General features: G+C 46.8%; 1 protein-coding gene across 7 annotated transcripts in view; it reads left to right on the top strand.

Moving 5' to 3' along the window:
- The first annotated feature begins 206 nt into the window (after positions 1-206).
- ATP2B1 (ATPase plasma membrane Ca2+ transporting 1) overlaps positions 207-6,084 on the top strand; it is a 100,316-nt gene continuing 94,438 nt past the window's right edge. For 2 of the 7 annotated variants that reach the window (XM_069974186.1, XM_069974206.1), the window contains exon 1: positions 602-830. The gene's annotated coding sequence lies outside the window, so the exon portion shown is untranslated. The other 5 variants (XM_069974188.1, XM_069974200.1, XM_069974191.1 and 2 more) reach the window with 5 other exon arrangements.

Genomic DNA, 6,084 nt, shown 5'->3' with positions numbered 1-6,084 from the left:
GAGCTGCTGACTGACCCCACACGCCGGTGAGCTAGCAGCAGGGCCATGCTCGGCCGGGCGCACACAGCAGCGCACTGTCACCAGCTCCCCACACTCGTCCAGGTCCACTCACAGAGACACAATGTACAGCGCGACGTCATGGAAAGAACCACGTCACGACCAATTAGCCAACGGGAAGAGGCCGGGTGGGCGTGTCTAGCAGAGGGGGTAGCGCAGGAGGCGCGCACACTGGCAGTGCCTGCTCCGGGGCGCGGACCAATGTCCAAGCGGAGGCGCTGAGGACGAGACGTCACAGCCCGGTGAGCGAGGACCACGTGACAGCCTGGGGCAGGGCGGGAGGGCACCACTCAGGGGGTGTGAGGAGGGCACCGTGCCTCCTCGTGCAGCGGCCTCTCAGCGCGCTCCTCCCAACGTGCAATTAAAATATGGTGAGCGGCTGAGAGTTCCCCTTGTGTGCGCTGCGGGGTGAGCAGTGAGGGGGCCATGAGTGCGGGCAGCGCCGGGGCACGCTGACAGCCCGAGCGGAGTGTGTGCGGCGCTGTCCGGGGAGGTGCGGGACGCTCGGCCGGCTTCGTGTTTGCCATTTCAGTCAGGTCTGTGCAGCTAGCCGGTCCTCCCCCCCGCCTCATCCTGATCACCACTCCCCTCCTCCCTCCCCCATCACTTCTCCAGCTCCTGCCGCCTGCAGTCTGCGTGTGAGGGAGAGAGCGGCCGGCGGGGGAGCCGGGGGACACCATGCTGTGACCAGGCGCCTCCTCTCTCTCTCTCTCCCCCACATCTAGGCTCCCGGGACCGGGCTCCACCTGCACCGCCGCCTCCTCCTCGTCCAGGTAAGCGGCCCGGGCTGATAACGGGATGGAAGCGCCGGCCCCGCTGCCCTCCATCCTCCCGGCTTGCCATGTTGCTGTGTGACAGGTGCGGAGTGTGCCCTTTGTACTGCCGGCCGCCTCATCCATCCGCCTCCCCGTTATTGTTCGCTGCCCCCCGAGCAGATGCCTTCACAGGCCAGTGCCCTGCTCTCCGGGGGAGGAGGAGGATGGAGCTGCTGCTGCTGGGATTACATGGCTATGGCTGGTGTGGTGGCACCTGATGCTCCCTGCCTCTGGGCACACACGGGCACACACCAGTTGCTCTCCTCTGTGGTCTGTGCTTGCTGTGACCTTGAATGAGATCTGCACCTTTATCTGTCAGGTAACCTTGGCTCTTAGTGCCCTGACTTGTCCCTGGTGGGCAGGGGGGGTCACTGGCTGCTCATGCATCTTGGGCCAGGGGCTGCTTTTAGCACCTGTGCTGACCTTGCACCCTGAGCTTCTGGCTGCCAGCGGGTCAGATGCTACGCTGTACCCTTGGAGCGGTGGTGGCGTGTGTGTGTATGATGTGTGCCCATCCTGATGGCACTGTCAGCTGGAGCCTGGCCGCTGCTCCCGCCTGGATTGTACTGGTGAATGTTTCTGCGTGTGCTGCTCGGATTAAGTAGCTGGGATTAGTCTCCTGGCTGCTTACTATTTCAGATGGTGGTGAGCCTTCCTATGCTGTATGCTGGGGACAGTGCCATAATCTGCGCCGCAGCCACCTCTCCTGCTAGGACACTTTGCCTTTTCATTGCTTCTTTTTATTTTATATCCTGCTGTTTAGGAAGCCCTGAAGGCCATTCATGTAATGGCGGGAGCCGGCTTACACACCATCCTGTCCCTTCACTTTTTAATTTTTTTTATTTCAAGCAGATTGTTGCGTTTTCCTTCTATCCTATTATTAGTTTGTCTTGTTCTTGTTGCTTCTCTGTAAGGCAGAATCCCTGGCATGTTTAATGTCAGCGTAAGCTATGGGAGAATGTCCCTAGCCTGCCTGCCTTGGTATTCATTGGAACAGAAGTCTTGTACAACCTGTATGTCAATTCAGAGTCAGCTATAGGCTCCCTGTCATTGTCAGCGGAGACTGTGATAGACTTAGAGCCTCAGGGCTATGTCCCTGCTCATGTTTCATAGTCGTGATAAGGTTATTGTCAGTGCTAGGTCTTTACTAAGTGATGGAAGACTGTATTCCTACTCCCAATGTTAGTGCCTATATGTAATGGTCGGAGTGGTGAGCTCTTCAGGTGATCTGTAGTGGCACTGAGCTTTGATCTTTAGGCTTTGATCTTCCACTTCCCACAGTCCTTGACTGTACCAGTGTTATTTAGACCCGGAGTCCTGGGGTTCAGCTTACAGTCAGGTTGGCATTAGGCATTATGCTTGTACTGACTTGTGGCACATTTTGGTTGTGAGCAGCTTGTATGGTTATCACTGCTGGTTCAGCACTAGGGGATATCACCTAAAATCATGATTCAGCTCATATGACAGAGTATCTTTGTGTTGACCACATCCAGTACGCTCTGTATGAAGCAGCCCCAACATAGCAGCTCAAGGACTCTTTTCTCCCTTTGTGAGACACAGCCACATGGCTACCACTGTGTTTAGATCTTTATAATACCCAGTATGATCATTTTTCTGTGTGACAGATTTGCCGTTCACCATAAATAACTTGTGTTTTATAGTGAGGGGCATTTTGTATGATTACTTTCCCTTAATTTTTTCCTCATTTCGGTGGGGTGTAAGGAAGGTTGGGGAAGCCTTCTGGACGCCAGACATTACCTGGCACCACGTTAGCAGCGTAGGGTTTTTCCTGGCTGCCATGACAACAGTTGTCTACCTCTCAGTCTTTTATTACTTTTGAGGTGCCAGTGGACGGATTCACCATTAATAAATGTTGGATTGTGCTGCGGTATTTGCCGTTGTCATAAGAAACCTTTTATTGGATGGAGTTTGAAGGCACCTTCTGAGGCTGCATGAGGTGTAGGCAATGGGTGAGAGATGAAACCACACAGACGAGTACCAAACTGACAGAGGAAAGAGAGAGACCCGGATATATTGCTTTGCTTGTTAACTACTACATATAGTCCAGGTCTACATGGAAGGTGACACTGTTTTTAGTGTGGATGCAGATGCATGTAGCTCATTTTATGTAAGATACCAAGTTGCTATACAGGACCATCAGCCCAGTAGAAACCAAATAGGTCTCCTTTAGTCCTCTGTTTGGCTGATCTATGTAATTATGCCCCTAAAATGGAAAGGTAGGATAGGTTAGTAGACTTTCAACGTTTCTCAGTGAACTGAATTTTTTTTTTTTATATGTGTGTACATATATATCAAATTATATGTAATTTATGTAAATATATAAATTGATTATATATAATGTGTGTGTGTGTGTAAGCTATACATGTTTCCCCTGTGATTAATTGTTGCATACTTATCTAGTCTAGCTGCACATATGGAATTCATGTGAAGAAAACCTTTCTTTGGTTCAAACTTGGGTTCAGTGGTCCCCAGCTGTTGTGCAACTACAACTCCCGGGATGCCTGGAGAGCCACAGGTGTAAAGAAATGTGCTATGAAACAGCGGCGTATGGTTGATTGTGTGGAGCTGCTGTAACACCTTATACATAGAGAGAGTGCTATCTCTGCTGATCATCATTGCTGACACATAATGTAACAAGATAATCGGCAAACTAAAGTCCAGTGTGTTCACACATTCAGGTTTTTAATTGCAAAAATGTAATGGATTGCATATATGTGTATGGGATCTCTATGCTTTTGCAGATGTAAAGAGCGCTGAATGGTAGGAGAGGATATTTTGGCGTTTGTATTGGTAATGACTGGCTTAGCTGTGCGGCTTCTTGACTTGTGTTGTGCCCCTCGTGACTTGATATTGTTAGCTTGTAAAGAAAGTGCTGCTGCCTTGTTAATTGCCCACAAGTACTTTGGCACTGACCTCATTGCTTTGCCAGTGCATTACTACTTTAGTCAGAGCATCCTTTGTTACAGAACATTTGGGTTAGTTTGTATCAAGTTGCGTATTAGGAGCTTGTGACATGGACTGCATGTGACTGAAATAGAGCTGAGGTTTGCAGAAAGGCCATCTATATATGTCTCAAGCTTTTGTCATTAGTCGGCTTCTATTAGAACAACTTCTTGGGTCTCCAGTCATCTTGTATTCAGATTTTACAGCTGACACTTTCCAATTTATCAGAATCTACAGACTGCTTGTAATTTGTCCATCAAATAAAATGAAGTAATATAGTTACATAACCGTTGCTGCTTAGGAAATGTTTGTATATTTTAACTGTTGTCTTCCGGCTTTGGGTGGGATGTCATTTTTCAGTTTTTTTTTTTTTTTTTTTTTTTTGCTTATTCTAATAGTATATGAACAAATACAACACTGTTTGTGAAATGTAATTAGTGACTTGAATTATGTTAAAGGGTAAACTCCCAGATGTTCTTAAGAATGGGCGTGGAAAGGCCCAGTCCCTTTGGGTGGCTGAGATCGTATGACACCCTGTAAGCTCTGTACATGAGTCAAGGCCATGTACAGAACTCGCTGGCATGTATGATTGCCTTGGCAACTGTACCCACCAGCATGGTACCCTTTACAGAAACACTCCAGCTTTTTTTTCTTTTTGCTATACAGTGGTCCCTCAACAAACGATATTAATTGGTTCCAGGACGACCATTGTATGTTAAAACCATTGTATTTTGAGACCAAAATTCTATGGAAAACTGGCCCAGGTAAAGAGCAGCACAGAACATGTAGTATCACACTATACTCGGAGAATCACTACTAGACAGTCAACCAGTGCAGGCACTTCACTAATACTGGTCTTAAGTTACGATGCCCCAGAAAGGACCATTGTATGTTGAAAATATTGTATCTTGAGACCATTATAAGTTGACAGATCACTGTAGATTAATGTGTACACTGTTTAGTGTGCTTTGTGTACACCTGTTTAGGTGATACACCTGTTACATGGGTTATCTTCCATCTTGATTCCTCCTTCCTCTCTGACATGGTCCGCTTAAGGTATTTTCACAAGGCCTAGTTTTCCTGAGGGGAAAACTACACTGCAGTTCGTGCCAGAAATTCCATGGGTATCTTTGGATTTCTGTCACTTATTTTACTAGCTGTCATGGACGCAGATTAGCCCCATTCATTCCTCAGCAGTGCTTTTGGAGTAAGTGACGTGTTGCTTATTCTGACATATTTGAGTTGTGTGCTCAAAAAAGGGACATGCAGCAATTCGGTGTGAACTGCAGTTTGCAATCTCATTACAGCTCATATTTTACCTGCCATAATATGTGCCAAAAAGTCTAATGCAGCGTATATTTCCCATTATGTCCCTGGCTTTGCAGAGTCTGAAGAAGTGGAGTCCTATCACAATGCAGAAGCTCTGCTTTTTTTCTTTGCTGTGGACAACTAGTGACAGTGACGTAGAACTTCTGACCCATAACTCACACTGAAAAGCAGGGGTGTCAACAGGTAGTCCTCCAGCTGTTGTAAAACTACAATTCCTATCATGACTGGGCAGCTTTAGGCTACGTTCACATCAGCGTTTGACCATCCGGCACCATTCAGTCTACCTTTTCCGTTTTGAAGTAAGCAAAACGAAAACTGGCGGATCCGTTATAATCCCCATAGGTTTCAATGATATATTATTGTGCTCAGTTTGCATGCAATCCGTTCAAGTTCTGTTTTTCTGAATGGACAAAAAAATAGTTTGCAGTATTTTTCTTTCCGTTTCAAAAAACGGATCACAAACGGAAAGTGCACTTTAGTTTTTTTACATTGTGGTCAATGAGGACAGATCTAAATGGAAGGTATTTCCGTTCACATTCGTTTGCAAGTTAACAGTTTTTATCAGTTTTTGCACTGAGCATGTGTAGAAGAAGCAAGAAACCAAAGAAAAAAATAATCTGATTGAAAAACGAATGCTGACTGATGCAAACTGATGCACAAAAGTCAGTTTTTTTTTAAGCCAAAATACAAACGGCCCATTAAAAAAAGATGAACATTTTGCAATCAGTTTGCATCAGTCTGCTCATCTGTTTATGCTCATCTGTTAAATTAATATGGACGGATCCGTTAGAAAAAAAGAAACGCTAGTGTGGCCGAGCCCTTAGCTGTCCAGGCATGATGGCAATTGTAGTTTTGTATCAACTAGGTGCTTGCTGTAGAGTAGCGGTGTAATCCGGCAGCTTCAGCCTGTCTCCTTTAC

This window comes from Dendropsophus ebraccatus, chromosome 1, assembly GCF_027789765.1.
Source record: "Dendropsophus ebraccatus isolate aDenEbr1 chromosome 1, aDenEbr1.pat, whole genome shotgun sequence".
Classification (NCBI taxonomy): domain Eukaryota; kingdom Metazoa; phylum Chordata; class Amphibia; order Anura; family Hylidae; genus Dendropsophus; species Dendropsophus ebraccatus.
The sequence above is the reverse complement of the archived record's forward strand: the minus strand, read 5'-3'. Positions and strand labels throughout refer to the sequence as shown.